The sequence below is a fragment of the Dermacentor variabilis genome, chromosome 1 (genome assembly GCF_050947875.1).
Source record: "Dermacentor variabilis isolate Ectoservices chromosome 1, ASM5094787v1, whole genome shotgun sequence".
NCBI classification, from domain to species: Eukaryota; Metazoa; Arthropoda; class Arachnida; order Ixodida; family Ixodidae; genus Dermacentor; species Dermacentor variabilis.
Genome location: NC_134568.1, coordinates 161297161 through 161315134, shown reverse-complemented (window position 1 = coordinate 161315134; position 17974 = coordinate 161297161). Strand labels below are relative to the sequence as shown.

General features: G+C 43.0%; 2 long non-coding RNA genes across 3 annotated transcripts; one reads left to right on the top strand and one right to left on the bottom strand.

The window, feature by feature from the left end:
- Positions 1-1538: 1538 nt before the first annotated feature.
- Positions 1539-8906, top strand: LOC142587647 (uncharacterized). Its single transcript, XR_012829603.1, has 2 exons — positions 1539-1892; positions 2715-8906. It is a non-coding gene; the product is annotated as an uncharacterized LOC142587647 (long non-coding RNA).
- LOC142587655 (uncharacterized) lies at positions 7879-17880 on the bottom strand. 2 transcript variants are annotated; one of them, XR_012829606.1, is made up of 3 exons: positions 17823-17880; positions 13025-13104; positions 7879-12181 (listed from the first exon to the last, which is right to left on the bottom strand). It is a non-coding gene; the product is annotated as an uncharacterized LOC142587655 (long non-coding RNA). The 2 variants fall into 2 exon arrangements; XR_012829605.1 differs by lacking the exon at positions 17823-17880 and having other exon boundaries at positions 13025-17009.
- Between the last annotated feature and the right edge of the window lie 94 nt (positions 17881-17974).

Here is a 17974-nt window from a genome sequence, read left to right as displayed (position 1 = left end):
CTTCGTTAGATCGAGTTTTAACTGTACTGCCTATCATCCGCATACAGAGTAACGGTGTAGCTGAGCGATTCAATCGCACTTTGGGCGACATGCTATCCATGCACATTGCGTTCGATCACACCAACTGGGACCTCGTTTTACCATATACGACCTACGCCAACAACACGTCCTCGCAGGCCACGACGAGCTTTTCCCCACTCTTCCTCGTATATTGCCGTGAACCTTCCCATACTCTCGTCATGATTCTCCCTTACCGACCTGATCGATCCGAGTGCACGCCGCTGTTTAAACCTTCCAGATACGCCGAGGAATGCCGCCAGCTGGCCCGCTCTTTTACGACTGAAGACCAAAGGCAGCAAAAGTTCCGTCGCGATGATGACTGACCCATCTGCGCTTATCAGCCGGTCTCTAGTCTGTCTATGGATACCTTCGACCACTCCCGGTATTTCATCTAAACTACTCGTCAAGTACCACGGTCCCTACCGCATCGTGCAGCAGCCGTCCCCTGTCAATTGCGTCGTCGATCCGCTCACGCCGTCCGCTGACTTAAAGCGCCGTGGACGCGAGACGGTGCATGTGCAGCGACTCAAACCTTACTACGACCGGCTCTCTTCTTCGGGGGTAAGACAGGCGTATGCTTCGAACGCATCGTCAGCACCTCGCTCAAGGACTGAGCTCGCGCGCTCGGTGCCTAACGCGTGATCAACAGACCTGCCTATGCATCGCTCTGGCTTGTTAATTAAACCACGTTAATATATATATATATATATATATATATATATATATATATATATATATATATATATATATATATATATATGTGTGTGTGTGTGTGTGTGTGTGTGTGTGTATTATTACTTAATAAGCACATAAAAAACACGGGAAGCTAGCTCATCATTAGCGCAGAACGCTTCACTTTTCTTAAGAAACTTGTTCCGCGTTAATTGCTGGGACAACACCCGGTTTGTTTGTTTGTTTGTGTGTGTGTGTGTTTGTGTGTGTGTGTGTGTGTGTGTGTGTGTGTGTGTGTGTGTGTGTGTGTGTGTGTGTGTGTGTGTGTGTGTGTGGTATCCAGTAGAGTTGCTGTATCCACTTGTCCCAATCCTCCCCCAAATTCCCCAACAATCCCAAACTAGGCCTAAGTCTTTTTCTTGTCGATCATAAAACTTTCATTCTTTTTCAGGAAAAACGCTTTCGGGACTAGTGGCAGTATCCAAGAGTGTATCGCCCTGCAAGCAACACGTACGCTGACTCACTCGAGAAAGGTGCTTTCTTCTCCTCGAATACATCGGCTTCGGTGGACTAATGGGTAATCTTGAAGAAATAGTAAACAGTAAAAATAAAAACTTCTCTCGCTGCATAATAAAATATGATCTATTAGCTTTTCTTGTTTTTCTTCTCTTGTCACAAATTTCATATACAAGTCGAAAGCTTAAATCGATTGTGGCGCCATCTCTCCGTAAGATATTGTAGCACTGTAATTTAGGGGCGCTGTAGTCGTGACTGTACTGACTAGACCAAGCCTGTGACCTAGCTGTCTAGCCACGGCTAGTCCCCAGTCACCCAGCCACCCGTGCACCCATTTAACCCAGCCCTGGGAGGAGGTGGTATGACGTGCTGGGCCTTGTGGCGTGCCTTGAAATTTGATCATTTATCTGTAAGTGGTGGATTTTATGCTTACTTCGGATGTTACCGTGATTGCGGCATAGTGCGGCGGAATAAAGGCATGCAGTTGGGATGATGCGCAACCGTCCTAATTTTTACTGCGGACAGTGGGACTAAATCTTCCCTTGTGAAGTAACCTCATCGAACTGCGTCATCCAACGGCGCTTGATACGACTTGGTGCGGTGGACTGGAGCGTGCAAGATGGGCGACTAGCATGCTTTTACAGGTACGCGCTTCACTCGGATCTAGTGACGTTGGCGAGGCTAAAATGAAAGGCCTCGTACGATTGCATCGGTTATATTTCGCTTGGGCCCTTGTTAAAATGAGCGCGAGACGCGGCGGTTAATTGAAAACCGGTCTTCGTGAACGCGTGACATTTTGCCAGACAAAGGAAACAACACATGTGAAGTTCATTATTTTTATTTTTTCGTAAGGGTTTGTGACCCCCGGAGCATTCCAGGTGTTGTTCACATGCAAGATCGGCAGTCCGCGATACACCCCTGTCAGGCTTCGGTGTGCAGACCAGTCTGGGTTCCAGCTTTGGTGTCTCCGCTGCCCCATTGGTGCCCTAGAGTTGCCGCCAAAGTATACTAAATAATGACACGTTGTTTACACTTAGTATTTGCGCAAATTTTAACTTCGGTCGCGTGCTCCGCTGGCAGTTCAGATTCCGTGAACGCAAGCCTAGGGAGCTTCCGCGAACTACCTCCAAAATTTCTTTCGAGACATGTTTCTGTTCTCCCGACAGTTGATGTGGTGTTAGGCAGCGGACGTTGCTACCGTGAGAATAGGCAAAGCTTTCTTTTTTTTTTCCCCATCTGTTTCATGCTCCCAATTTGAGTGAGATGAGTTCATTTAGAAATGTACATTGGCTGTGAATTCGAATCTACTCGTGCTTTTATCTCGCTACCTTCTTGAGTGCTTCACACCAAACAAAGGAGAAAATGTGACCTCGATTATCCAAGCAGCAGTGATCTCGTGCTTCTCATGAACGGGAGCATATTTACAACAGGGACATTTTCTTTTCCTTTTCTCTCATTCCCTGCAGGTGTGTGGATGAAGTTATCGGAAGCTGCCGCTCATTTGTGTCCAGTGCCAGCATTGACTTCCATTGCACCATTGTACAGCACATTTCTGCATTGTGAAGCTTGTGAGTTGTGATCGAATACCACCGAGGCACTTGCATTGTTCACAAGACAGCCCAGATGCAAGACAACGACCAAAGCAACCTACGTTTTCTTCTATGCTTGATTGTTTAGTGGGCTTCTTTATTCTTTTTTTTTCCTTTCCTGTTATGTAGTCATCCACCACTGCATTAGCGAATCCTAGTATGTTTCAAATGAGTGGTGCCGTTGCTTCAAATAATGCCAGCTTTTCCCTTACTGCTGCAGGAACTCTGAACGGTCAAGGACTTGTGAGGCAGTATAGTAGTTTCAGTTCTACTTACCTTGTTGTGGTAAACACAATAAGCCCGTCACTCGTGTCATATCAAGAACATTGTGATGATACAGTCTCTTTTGAGGTGATTCCCACACTTTTGCCATCACCATTACCACCAGTTACACCCCTGCACTTGGTTTCCAGCACCGCTTGCCCGGTGGCAAACCTTGTAAGACCACCTTTGTTGCAAACAGCTCTACCACAACTTGCAGCTGCAAATGTAGAATCGCATCCATCCCTAAGCCCAGTTTCAGAGATGCTGCCATCGTTGCCATCATCCCAACCTTCGTCATGTACTAACTTTGTTCCAGATACCCCATCGCTTAATCGGATATCAAAGGTAGGCCGACACACTCGTTCCCGGCCAAGAGCCTTCCGTCGCTTGTTGCCAAAGGCAACCAAAGAGTCAGTCAAACCATCTGTTTCTACTGAAAATGCATACAGCTGCAGGGGTCTCAAAGCCAATGGAATGAATTCCAACAGCAACTCTTCAACAATGTGCGAAGCATCATCTTTCAGTCATCTTGGAGGGCCTGCAACATACTGCCCGACTTCTAGCTCAACATGCATTGCTGCAAGTGCTTCAGTAAAGGTGCCTGCAAGTGTGACTGTAGCATCAGAGGCTAACATAAAGGTGACAAGTAATATGATGCTGCCAACAAAAGCTAAAGAAACATCTCCATCATTGGTGGAAAAAGAGAATGAAGATGTAGTGTGCAATGTGGAAAAGCATGCAATGCATATGCAACCCAATACAGTGCAAACAAAGGCTTCTAAGCAGAAAACAAACTCCCAATTTTCTGACAGTTACAGTGTACCAAAACCTAATGGGTCACCTGTTCACTGCACTATCAATAACTTGAGGGACGAATTTCATGTAATAGAACCTTGCACTTCTACTGACACCCAGGACTCTACAGGTGTTTTCGTGGATGGAGAGAATGAATCTCTTAGCAATTACCGTCTGTCAGGAAAAGAAGAAAGGTCACTGTGTATTGATGACTCTGTGAACTTGGAGCAAGACTTTCTTAAAAAAGAAGCTTGCTTTTCAACTGCCTCACATAATCCTACACGAGTTGCCATAGAACAGAACTTACCTGCTCTTGACCGTTACTGCATATCCAAGAAAAGTGATAGGTCCCTTCATGTCGACAGTGCCACCAACCACTCAAGGCACCAATCTGTTAAAACAGTTCTAGATGTTTGTGAGGGATGTGCCACCCTTAATTCAGGTGAACCAATCAAGAACTTCCATGCTTTTGGCACTTACTGCACATCAGAAAAAAATGAGACACATCATTCTCATGGTGCTGTCAATGACTCAAAGTGCCATTTAGATGAAACAGTGCTGGATGCTTGTATTACGATGCATGTTTCTGCAGGGATGACTGTAGGTAATGAACACTCGCAAGATCATCGCAGCTGCTCTGCCTTGGAGAAAAATAGCTTGTCACAAGTTATAGACCGCACTGTCACCAACTCAAGTAGTCGATCCCATGGACGAATACCCGACACTCATATTAATTCTCATAATGCTGAAAGCATTTCTGTGGACAGAAATGTCTCGGTACAGGAAAAAGAAGTTTGTCATCTTGTTTGGCAAGAGACTGACATTGATTCTGAGGAAGTTTTCTCCTTCAGTGATATTGGTTGTGAGCGAGAGAAGGCAGAAGTGCAGGGTAAAGCAAACAGTTGCAGTGATAATTTAAAGCTTGTTGACAGCAACAGGCAACCTGAAAGTAAAGGAGCAAAATCGTCCTTTGTTCGGAGAAAACAACCAGTACGGGCTTGCAAATGCCTACATTCATCTGCTGGCAATAAAACTGCTGTATTGGAGCAAGAACCTCAAAAGGCAAAGAAACTAGAGAAAATGCACCTGATCATCTCGGTGCCAAACTGCATTGGCCGTGCATGTGTTGTTGTCATGGGTAGACTAAATGAAAAGATGATAAAATCTGGTCATGTTAATTTGACTACTGTGAAGGATGAAAATCTTTTCATGAAAAGTAGATCGCTTGAAGTAAAATTGTTCCCAGGAAAAATTATTTCAGTTGCCAGATATGCAACTTTACAAGATGTCTGTGATCAACCATCAAAAGAGGAGTCTGCTGAACAAACACAGGGTGATAATTTGTCAAAACTACTGGAGGAACAGCGTGCCTACATAAGCCAGCTGCATTCAGTTTTTCACACTACTGATCACAGCTCAATATGATGCGGTAGTATTCAGTGCCATAAACTGTTTTCTCCATTCTCCTTCATTAATTTCTTTATTAGCCATTTGTCATGTTTTATAGTATTCTAGAGGAGCATTACCAACTAGTGTTGGTAATTTGCAGTGTTACAACCAAACTGATCATAGCATGCAACTTTTAAAGGGACACTAAAGCGAAACAATAAATCAGTTTAGACAAATAAAGCATTGTTGGAGAACCCTGCAGGCAGTCATTTCAAAAAGTAGTTTGATTATTAGATGAGAAAATGAAGGTCGAAGTATCAGTATTTGAATTTCGCGCCGAAACCGCGACGCCGCTACGTCAGTGTGACGCCGGGGATTCCAAAGTATGTTTTCGCATTTGGGCCGCGTTGGCTGAGTAACGGTTCCCGAAACTTGCTATGTTTAATATTTGGTTCCTTTAGCACACAATGTAGTCCATCTGTACCGCTATATAAGGAAGTAGGCCCTAGAAGATGCGATCAAAATCCATGACGTCGCAGCGACCAGGTGCGGGAACTTCAAGGAAGCGTCGCCACCCGTCTTTCGTTCTTGCGCTTTTTCTTGCTTGTCAAGCTTCTTATTGTGGTAAGAGTGGTGTTTTTAGTGTCGTAGAAAGGTAATTTACTGATGCACAAGAAATCATTTTTCCCTTTAGTGTCCCTTTAATTTTAACTAGGCATCTTCCAATTGAGTGCAGCTGCTTTAAATGAATAGTTAGTTCCTTGCTGTCATTATGTGTAAACCACCAAACTTCACAATTGTAATTTTTACACATCCCATGTTTGTCATGTCATTGTACAACTTTTAAAAAATATATATTATTTTTAAAAGAACATGAGCTGTGATATCACCACTTCTTTCTTTACAAACACAGAAGTGCAGGGATGATGCTAAACCTTGCGTGTAGTTTGATCTTCTCCATTCTCGTGTGTTGTTGAAATAAATCTGTTGATGGCACTGCAAAAAGCTTGACTTTGCATAAAGATTTACGTCCTTTAATTTTGTGTGCAGCTTTAGGACACTTTCAATTAGAATGTTAAGCCATGTATATGACAAATTTGCATGTGTACCCTTCTTTGTCAAACAGTGTATTATGAAGGCTAATGCATTGCTTTTTGTGTTATACTCATGCATCATGCACACTGTGTTATGTCACTTAGAAGGGCCCTCCAACACTTTTAATGTCATTGAATTTTAACATCACACAATGACAAATGGAAATGAATTGTGGGAATCAGACCATGTGACCATTATTCAACCAAAAAGTTTCAAAATGCAAAGGGAAAGTTGCTGTCGGGTCATGGACCAGCAGCTTCAATTGCCTTTTTCACTCTCCCACTAAAACAAGCTGTCATAGCCGATACCCAAGTGCCCAACACATGCACACACACAACATTTACATACGATTGTTGCTTGTTCACTGCCACCTACTTAAAGCAAAGCTTTCTTTGCCTCACTGCCGGAGTTTGGCATTCATCATTTCCTAGCCTGATATATTTCTAGATATATGTATAGACAACTTGGGCCACTGGGTATATGCTGGCTGCTGTCTTGTCAAGCAAACAACTTGGTTTACTGGGCATATGCAGTGACACTGGTTAGTAGTAATTAGCATTTATTGAACCAGAAAAGAGAACAAGCATTGTAGCTGGTCGAGCTTCTTGCTGCTGGATAAGCTCCTTAGTCCAGAAGCCCTGCAACAGTAACTGCCTTCTGTGTATGTGCCCATTCTTGGCCAGTCATCCAGGATAAATATGCTACTGTGACACGAAGGGTATGAAGCCATGAGTGTATTTAGGTATGCGTCTTCTTTGTGCATACACCTTTCAATTCTTCCCTCAACAAGCATCGTACATTGCCTTTATCCTAGTGACAAACAACAGCTAGAGGTGGCAAGGCTGTGCTTATGTCATCCACTACTGCTGCTGCTACCTCGCTAACCAAGAAAAAAGCTTCACATCATTTAGATTCCTACATTGTCTTACATATGCGTGTTTTTCACACATTGGTTTGGGAGCACTCTCGTCACACGGTCACAATAGCCATGTAGATTAAGCTCAAAGAATGTTTAAATTCTGAATTGCAGTGGCTGATTTTGACAATGGGAAATGAGCACCAAGTGAATGCTGAATGCTTACAAAACAGACAGTGTCAGTGCTCTGAAAGTGTTAAAGTATTGGCTAAAGGCACTGCTGGATGCCACCACATATGATAGACACATATGGACAGACAAGAATTTTAGAAGCCGTAATTCACAGAATGATTAATCATGGTGCCACGCTCTCAGTGAAACCACTCATTGCAGGTGCAGTGCTTGACGGCACTGTGTGGTGATGCTAGTATGATTTCCTTGATTACATGGGCAGGTCATAATAAATAATTTGATATTTGTGCTGCAATAAGTGCAGAAATCATCTTATACCACCAAATACTCAACCAACAAAAGAAAGCCAGTAACTTAGTGTTGGAGAGCACCTTAAAGACCTTTGAAAAGCAAGTAACATCATACTTGTTCATGTTTTCCTCTGCTATTCTAACCTGACTTGTTTTGCAAAAAATGTTTAAGCTTTGCTTGCTGATAAACTACATAGAGAGCATTAACGCTGTTCCAAAAAAAAGTGCAAAATACAAGCAGGGAAGTACAAGCACACAGTTATTTCATTTTCATATGCTACAATTATTTTGTGCTTAATGCAACCACGGTACAACCAAGATCTGCTGTTAGCAAGCTCCTGTATGCACACTGTGTAATTTAATTGTTCCATTATTTGTGCTGTGTCTAATGTGTGCTGGCTCACTGTGATTAACATGTCAATAAAGGCCAACTGCAATGACATTCTACCTTAACTAATTTGATTATAAACAAGTAGTACATATTGAAGCAGTCTTAAAAAGCAATTAGCAGATCATGTGCACACGTGGTTGTTAGAGGACGTATGATGTCAGTCCCAACATGTTGCCTTGGTGATTTTTCTGTGAGCAGTAACAGTGACGTTTTTCAGTTTTGGTGTCAAAAAGGTCTATCTTTGCTAGATTTTCATGACTCATCCACAGTATTTCACATGCAAAATTTTGCACAGAGGCTGCTTATGTCTGCGCAATCTGAGACTAGGCTTTTTCACTGTCGAAGGTTTTGTTGCAGTTTGCCTTTAAGTAGACAACTTCATTATAATGTGGAAGGAAATCTGCTAGTCTGTGCGCGCTGTCTTAACCAGCTACCATACACACAGCACAACACCCAACGTGCTTGTACTGTTTACTGCAACATTTCCTATTTCTTCAATGTTGTGAATGCCTCTTCTTTTATGCTGTTTTACTAAATAGTGTGATAGTACAAAGTGGTTTATACAAATTCCTTTAATAGCTGTGATGTGGAAGTTGTATTGAGATTTCATGCGCTGTTTTGAACTGTTGTTATTGTTGCTGTTACTGAGAGATTTATACCGTAATATATCCTGCTCCCATTCTTGTTGAAGCCTTCTCACTGGGATGCACTTAAAGTTGGTGCCCATGTGAATGTAGCACAAAGCTGCAAAGCTACATGTAGCTACGTGCACTATTGTGAATATAGTTTGAAGCTGCTGTGCCAGTGTTTTGTGCTGTTATCCTTTGGACTATTTGGAACTCACTGAGCATTAGTGCTTACATGCCCAGCACTTCCACTGGGTTTCTTATGGTAGCTAAATTGAAATAATCAGACAGTCCCACTTCATTAACTGCAGTCTTGCTGGCTCAGTGGTGATGGGTTTTCTTCCACTTTAAGTCCCCCAGTGGCACAAAGCTATAATGCATTTTAGCACTGGAAGAATAGGCCTGCAGTGGTCTGAGACATTGTATCGCCACTAAATGCACTAAATTGGCACTGCTGTCCCAATAAATAGGAGACATAAGATAGTGTCACATCGTTTATCATAATCATGTTGCTTACCAACAAAGCATGCATGCACAAGTAAAGATAGTATAACAACACACTCCATCGTGCAGTCAAGAGATGCGTTAAAGCACGATAAGCACCTCTGAGCTGGTCACACGTACTGCTGGTAAGTGTGTGTGCGCAGTGTAAATAGACAGATGTGCAGTGAGGCTTCTGCTAAGCTGAATGAATGTGGTTAGCCATATTCCTTACATATTGCAAACGAGATGTCACTTATTGCAAGCTGGCTTTGATGGCTTGCACTTCTTCATTAGACCAAACTTAACCAACACAATCTAAAAGGCCCTACCCAGTGAGAATATGAAGTAATCACAGTTGTCAGAATGGCCCAGGTGTGCTTTTTAGAGTTAAGAAAAATGTAACATTTAAGGCCAAGCAAAAGTGGACATGCTGGAAAAGTGGAGAAAGCAACTGCTGAATTACTTATGGCACTACTACAAGGTGCTGCTGCTGATGCCAGCAAATGTGCTGATGCTTAGGCATCACCAACGACACACAATAGTGGCTTACTGTACTGTCTCTAAAAAGTCTTCTGAAGTATTTTGAGCAAGTTTAGAAAGTGTTTCATCCTGACCACTGAATTCTGTCATACTGAGCATGCACGTTAGTTATAAATCAAATATTACTGGGCTGTGTATTGCCTTCTCATAAGGTTAATTTGTATTGACTTCTACAGGGACTCGCAACAGAACAGTGCAGTTTTGTTGCCCCTTTAATTTCACTTTAACAGAGAGTCCAGTGTACATGTTTGTAATGTGCATGTATTGCAGACTTCTGGCTGCCATATTGCACAGCCTGTTGTCCACTGTACGGAGTCGATGGATTGAAATCTGAGAGGTAAACATTACTAGAAAACTAATTACTGTAGTTGTTCCCTATGAGCGTTTTCCTTGTGCAGTTGGCCTACTGTTTAAATGTGGAGATACCACGGCAGAAGTATATCAAGCAAAGAAAATGTGTTAATGAGATGGTTGAAAACTTAAGATGCAGTTTGCTTGCTAGGCATCCAAACTAAAGTTAGCTCCAAAAGATTGGATGAGGCATGTCCTTGCAGCATGTGTGCATGAGCAGACACTCCACAATCATGATGCCGCACTCTCAAACGATATTACAGTTGCACATTCCATCATTGGCTGCCCTAGACCACCTCGGCAAATTAAGTCATCGTGCTACAAGAACGTCAATTTCTTCATGCTATTAACCATAATAAGCATAAAGTGTACCGATACCAATTGCCTACTGTTGTCACTGTCTACGTACAAGAAAGTTATGCTAAACAATCTGCGAAGAACCAGTCAATTTGTGCGTCCTAGCTGCATTGCAAGTATCCATAAATCTCTACTTGGAAACAATAACACTAAGTGGGATCACTTCATCACAAGAAACCACACTTTGCTTTGGACAAGCATGGCATCACTGCATATACTAAGTGATATTTAGTTTCACAGGAGAGCAGAAAGTTGGGCTAGTTGGTTGAAATGCATGCTGAAAAAGTCTGCGCAGAGACATGAGGAGAAGCTGAGAAATTTTTTTTCTATTTATTCATGCATGTGTCTGGAATAAACTCGGCTGTGAGTTATCACTCGTCCTTGTTTTCTTTCTCGGCTTGTCCTCGTGTCTCCACACAAGCTTTTTCAGCAGCATTAGTTTCACAGGCCTGCAATTTTGCTAAATTTTTAAATGTTGCATGTCAAAAAAGTCATTTTTAAAGCGACTTTAAACATTGGTGCATTTCGGCGGGCTGCCACAAAAAAAAATTTAACACAGTATGGGTAAAAAAAGAAATGTTGAAAAATCCCGTAACTATGAAACAAGAATACTTTCTGTGGGAAGGGGTGGAAACCAGGTTTAGTTTAGAGAGAAAGATGCACCTTGAATGTTCTAGAGGCCAGCCATTGTCATGAGTTTTTTTTTCTGCATTTCAAACCCATCATCTACTTTTGCCAATGCATACCTCAATAATAACTGCACACAAATTCCTAGACATGTGCTAATACCAAGTTTTGGTAGAAGGAAGTACATTACAGTGATGCATACTACAACGGAGCAGGGCGAGTAGCTTAAAAATGTGCTGCACCTTTGAACTTCTAAATATTGGGCATTCCTGACACATACATCGGATCATTTGCTTAAGCGTGCCATTATACTTCTCCACAAGGCCATTTGCCATTGGATGGTACGGCGTTGTGGGCAGTTATCGAAATGACACTTGTCGTTCCAGTTCCTGCATTAGGATGGATGTGAAAGATTTGCCATGGTCACTCACTATCTCTCCTGGGACACCAACATGGGAGAACATTTCTAGTAGGCCTTCTGCTACCCGCTCTGTCTCAATACTTAGTAATGCTACTGCATCAGGGTACTGTGTAGCAAAGCCGATCATGGTCAGTACATGTTTATTCCCTTTATCGGATGTTGGCGACAGAGGACCAATAATAGCAACTGAGACTTGGTGGAATGGTGACCTGATGATGGGCATATTTCCTGACAGCACGCAGCCTGCAAGGTGCTTCGGTACAGTTCTTTGGCATATGTCACGATTTTACGAAATGTGTATCATCCGTCTGCACTCCTGGCCAATAAAATTCCTCAAGGACACTGTCTATTGTCCTCTTTTGTCCCTGTAGACCAGCAAGTAACCCTATATCTGCCATCTTCATTACTGTGTCCAGGAGCTTCTTCGGAACCACAAGTGGCTCCAAGTCCTGCAGTTGTGCAGTCTAGTAGTGCCGGAAGAGGATGCCACGAACCAACACAAACTCTGTTACAGCTTGCTTCTTTGACGTGCTTCTTTTCTCCAATACTGCGAAACAAGCTTCTAGCGTGGGATCCATGCTTTCCAACTTTCGAAGGTCCTCCGGGCTGATGTTTAATGGGTTGACTTGTAGTGCGGGTAGTTTTCGTTGCTGCTCTTTCTTTTTCCCTGTAACAGCCGCCATTCCTTCTTTAAGTAAATTTGTTGCACTGCAACTTGATAATTGTGAATCGGATTGCTTGCACACAATATCGTCAATTGGGAGGACACCTTCTACATTGCCAAGTACAACTTCGTACAAAGGGTTCTCCGTGCAAATGGTACGAACATCTCCCTTGAAAAGCTGCGAGTCAATGTACACCTCCGCCTCTGGCAATCTCTTTTCAGACTGGGCTAATAGGCGTATAATGTGGGTGCCACCAGTCAGTTTGGCATTCAGAACGAGTGCCTGTTTCACTACAACTGTGTCGCAATCACAGTATTTGTATTTAAGTTTGTAACAATATATAGCATTGCAATCACAGTATTTGTATTTAAGTTTGTAACAATATATAGCATGTCTCAAAGGACATTCGGCAAGTCTTTAATGAAATGTTGGAGCTGTCGGGGGGGGGGGGGGGGGTAACATCAACTTGAGACTGCTAGAAGAAATATGCAGAAGGCATTAGTATCGTTTCTTTAATGAGTATATACTAGTTTTGAACAAAATCTGCACTGGAGTAATTTAGAGCACTTTCACAGAGCCTTTCTTTTCCCTGGTTTCAAGAAAGCCAAGAATAGGCAAATGCAAACATACTATATGCCTGACTAGCAATGGCATTGGTATTGATGTGTCATTTATCATGGTACGGCTGCCAAGTAAGTGCCAGTGAAATATTTCACATTTAAAAAGCCGTTGGTGTCAGAATTATTAAAGTTCTTTGGCTCTTCCACCCACTTTTCGGCCTCTGGCTGCTGGTGTCTTGCAGATTATACAACTTTTAGGGCACTATTTATGTCTTGCAGACTTACGCTTCCGATGGCTGTCTTGGACGATTGCCCTCCCAGGTAGACTGCAGACCCATACCGGATGCAGTGCAAATCGAGGCGGCCTGGGTCACCAGATGATTTAAGCATGCACAGACGTGAACTCCATCACAAACACATTGTCGACCTGCCCTCCCACGATGATACAGATCAAGTAGCTTTTTGCTTCCTATGAAGTGTAGGAGATAACGATTTACCATTTTCTCAAAGACAACAGGACTGTAGCTAGCTGCCAAAGATGGATCCTTTAATTTCTTTCCTTGAGGATATAGGAACTACAATGGCTTTTTTAATAAAAGAACCTTAAATGCCAGACTGTATGGTATAAATGGAAGAACCGTTTGTTTCAGGCTGTAGTGTTTTATTATCTCATAAATATTGTTGAATCAGGTGTCAGGGACAGACTTATTACAAAAATTTAAGGAGACCTTATAAGTGCAGTAATGATGAAGGCTCAAGGGCATACCTGCCGTTTTTGTTCAGCTATTTCATAACAAAGGATCTCAATAATGTGCAGTCCTAAACAGATGTTCAAAATCTGCCCAAGGTACATGTGCTTGATCCTATGTGTTACCTTGATTATTGGCTAAGTGCAAAGCATAGGTTGCTGACATTTTTGCCTTCCAAGCCCACCAAGTGAGCACCTTTGATTACAGTCTCTGGAATCAGCCCGTTTTACTTGGCGACATGCACAATGGCACGCCAAATCCCTGGCGCCTGGGCAAAGAAAGCTTCAGCTTACAATTGTGAGTAATGGAGGTGGCTGCATCAGTTTCCTTGAGATTTGACATCCGAATGTTTGCACTACCCATAAAGGCTATGATGACAACAAGATGCACAGCTTTGCAGCAGACATGGTGCTACACCATGGGGGCTGCAATCTCGTAAACAGCTTGCGCTGACATATTTTCATATGGTAGACAGCGAACCACTAAAGGTCCGAACCCGCTAATGAAAGCAAAAAAATTGCAGTTTCACAGATCCATCATAGCGAATATAAGTCCACACTGCAGCATTCGGTTACCACTATCAACACTGTGCATGGCAAAGTCAATGTGGGCATGCACACTTGCCACACTTGTCTGCAGAACAATAGCACACAAAACCAAGACATGGACAGAGGAGGCGAGGCATGCAAGCGCTAACTTTCAACATATGTTTATTTGAATCAGGACAGAACATATACACTAACATGAATTCAAAGCAGATGTGCATGTCACAGAGCCATGACTTCAAAAAATGATTTAAAGTTGACCCAAAGAAACAAGTTCTTTTTCTAATAATCCTACACATGACAAGCTTACGCATTGTGTGCCCCGCCTGTCAATCATCTTGGTCGCAATTATCAGCCATACTAGCTTCTCTTTATTCTTCGATATTATGTCGACTTCCTTAAACTGTGGATGACATCTGCACATGCCATAATGAGTAGCACGAAGACTGTCCTTCTGCTACAAAACATATCTAGGAATCCCTCGGGCTCTGGGATGCCACATGGTGCACAAGATGCTGTTTAAAAAATTGCCTTTTTGCTCTGCAGGTTGCTGATACTAATATAATATTTTGTACTTCTGTAATATTCAGTGCTAACTATGATTATTATAAATGCACAGTATTAGAAACTTTTTTGTGATGATGTCATTAAAGTGTTACTTCAAATTACAACTTGGGACAATGCTGTCTTGTATTGTTATAAGTTGAATGCACTTAGCAGAATTTTATATATTTCAGCAATTTTTAGTTGACTGTATTAACACATCAGCACATCATTCACAGCTGGATCTCTAAAGCATTTTACCATTAAACATGCAGTCATACTTCTTTATGACAAAACTTGCGTACCTTCCACAGCGTTACACACTCACTATGGAATTATGTATAATGGGTATTGTGGTAGCTGATAATGGGCTTGTGTCTGCTCAGCCAGACTAGCCAACAGCAGCCAGTGCACGCAAAGTTTAAAGGGGCCCTGAACCACTTTTTATCAAGGGGAGCAATGCACGTGAAGTTAAAAGACTATTTTGCAAGAAGTACTTCAATGCATTCAGCAAAAGTGGAATTATAGCCGATCAAACACCTTCTTCGCTGTGCTCTCTTTCCTTCTTCAATGCCTTGTACTGCGAAGGCTACAGCAGAGCGAGGCATGCCCACAACGTTAAATTTGCTTTTGGATTTTAATGTAGATGCCTCTACTTACGATTTTGGCACCTACGATGCACCTACGGGCTTAGCCAAATGTAAGCCAAATGCAGTTATCCTCAGCGAGCCATTTATATAAGTGCTCTGTCAGTGAGCTGCAATGCACTTAGCCAGTTAGGGTGCCTCGATATCCTACCCCATTGCTCTGTGCAGGGCGGTGACATTCATTGTTGGGTTAGGTGCCAACGATTTTAAGTACATCTGCTATTGAAGTGCCTACGCCTTCACTCGCACACATGCCAAAGCAAGCTCGCAAAGTGGGTTAATCTCTGCACTCCGAAAAAAATGCCTGGATGTTGTGTACCCCTGTGTACGAATCACTCCAGGAATGGTTGTAGAATGTTTGTTTCCGAAAGAGGCAAAGCGAAGACTTCTCTGGATGGTCCAAATCAACGAGAGGCAAGTGGCAACTGACAAACTACTCGCGCATATGCAATTGAGTACATAAGCGCTGAATTCAGCATGCCTTTCTAGGCACATGCGAAGTTTTCCGAAAAACTCAAGTGTACTTTTTTTTTCTTGTTTCTGCATCTTGCTTGTAATTTTTTATGGGAACTCACGCACGCACATCCGTTGGTTGGCTTAGCAGAGTATTTTTTTTTTTCCTATCCTGCTTGGACCTGTTAAGTGCCTGCAGCACGTAATAAATTTGAAAAAATAGGATGCATCTTAACGGCCGATTATGGTTACAGCTGAATCCTTACTGTGTGGACGGCCTTGTCTGTTTTAATTACACTTGCTACTAAATTATGTCCCGGGTAAAACATGAGAAGCATGCACATGCAGCTTGCTAATTTTAGGCACACCTTTTAGTGCACTCTGACTTATTATTTCTGATAGAAATAATGTCCCTTTTTCGTCTGTACAGCAAGTAAGCTGACGCATTCTAGTTAGACAATGATCTAGTCCCCTGCTATTTAACTTTTTGTTTCACCCTACAATCATTAGATGCTCAAGTTTATTTTATAATGATATAGCCAGGCCCATTGGTGGCCGTAATCTCATCATTTATTTCTTAACATGCCAGATGATGCGACGAGTTTCTGAAAGTGTTTATTTGCCATGGATTTAATCAAACATAATAGTTCTTATTCGATTTGCAAGCTCACTTTGAAAAAAGCAGCTTTGAGCAGAACAGCAGACAGGCATGGAAAACGGTCAGGCAAGACGCTGTGCTACAAGTGTTCCCATTCAGATGTAAAGCAGCGAATTCCAACATGCTCATTAAATGAGAGATTGCAGACGCCTTGCATGATTATTTTGCAAGCACAAAAGTATCACTTTAAGTGGTCGCCTCACAGGGGAAAAAGCACGAGCACAAACGCCTAGGACATACTTTGCTGCAAATTAAAGCACACAAAAGGAAGAAACCAATAGACAATGCACGGGCAACTTGTCACCTATCATCAAGTCATGGCTGTCGCTTGAGCTTTGCACTTGTCAAAAAGCACAAATGCTTTCTGACAAGTATACTGTAAGTTCCAAAAATGCCATGTCGCAGTGCTCTCCATATGTGTCCTCCCTTCCCCTGTGGGAAGACATCCATTGTTGCTTTTCAATAAAAATTACCACCACCGAATAACTGCAGGTCATAGTACTGCTAGGCTGTTTAAATGGAACAATACATTGTTCTGTGAGGCTGTGGTGGATATTGTCTGGAACAGTACAGTGACCAAGCCAGAAAATTTTTCAGAAGCTGGGCACACACTTGACCGTGGATGATTAGTATGCAGAGATGGAAAGGGACGCAGGCTGCATACTAAATAAAAAATTTCGGCCACAAGAGGGGGGGGGGGGGGGCACCGTAGGAAGCACAAGTTGGCTGCTAGCGAGCTTGATATACAGCTTGAGCAGGCTAGAAGCAGCTAGAGCTATGTCAAGCTATAGTTCAGACAAAGAAGGCATTGGTTCAGACACCTTCAAGATGGCTATATAGCACTCGATGTCTCCAAGCCATACGCTTCTGGCCATCGTGAAATTGCTTAGAAAAAATCAAAATTTCGAAGGCATTGCCAGGGAGGATTCAGGGTAGCCTCAACGTATTGGAGGGGGGCGGAGGTGGCTCGCCAATATACAGAGTTAAGGGGAGGGGGGGAGTGACACGGTCAATTTTGTTAACGCGGAAGTTGCCGGCATGCTTCGGATAGTTACGTCAATTGATAGGGCATATGAAACCCCTTATAGTGTAATCATCACCACAAATGGAGCACGCGCGTGTATAAGATAAGGGGTGTATAAGATCGGCTGTACGCTATCGTGGACAGCCAATTTTTTTATGCGAACACCCCCTGGCACGCTTCGGCCTCCGCGGCTCCAACCGACGGGCCGCCCTGCTTCCAGCTTTGATCCCCCCGCTACCCCTTGGGTGCCCTGGAAATCCTGCGCCGCCTGCTTTATTATAAGCTCAGGTGCTCTCCTGAGACCTCCGTTTGCTGGTCATATGTGCCCTCCTGGAGCAGTGCGTGTAAAAAATCCACTCTATCGTCGCGACGAAAAAAGCGACCCGCTACTTATACAACACCAGTCACATTGGCCCTTCAGATACAGCGATCACCAAATGGGGCGTCCGCGCCCACTGCCTCACCGCGCGGCCAGCCGGCGGCTGAGCGTAAACAAACTCGACCGGACTCCGCAACGCCGGCATGTCTGGGGACAAACGAATATAACACGCGCTAAGAAACCTCCTCCGTAGTGCCTAGGCAATCATATATTCAAGGAGCGAAAGCCCCCAGATTT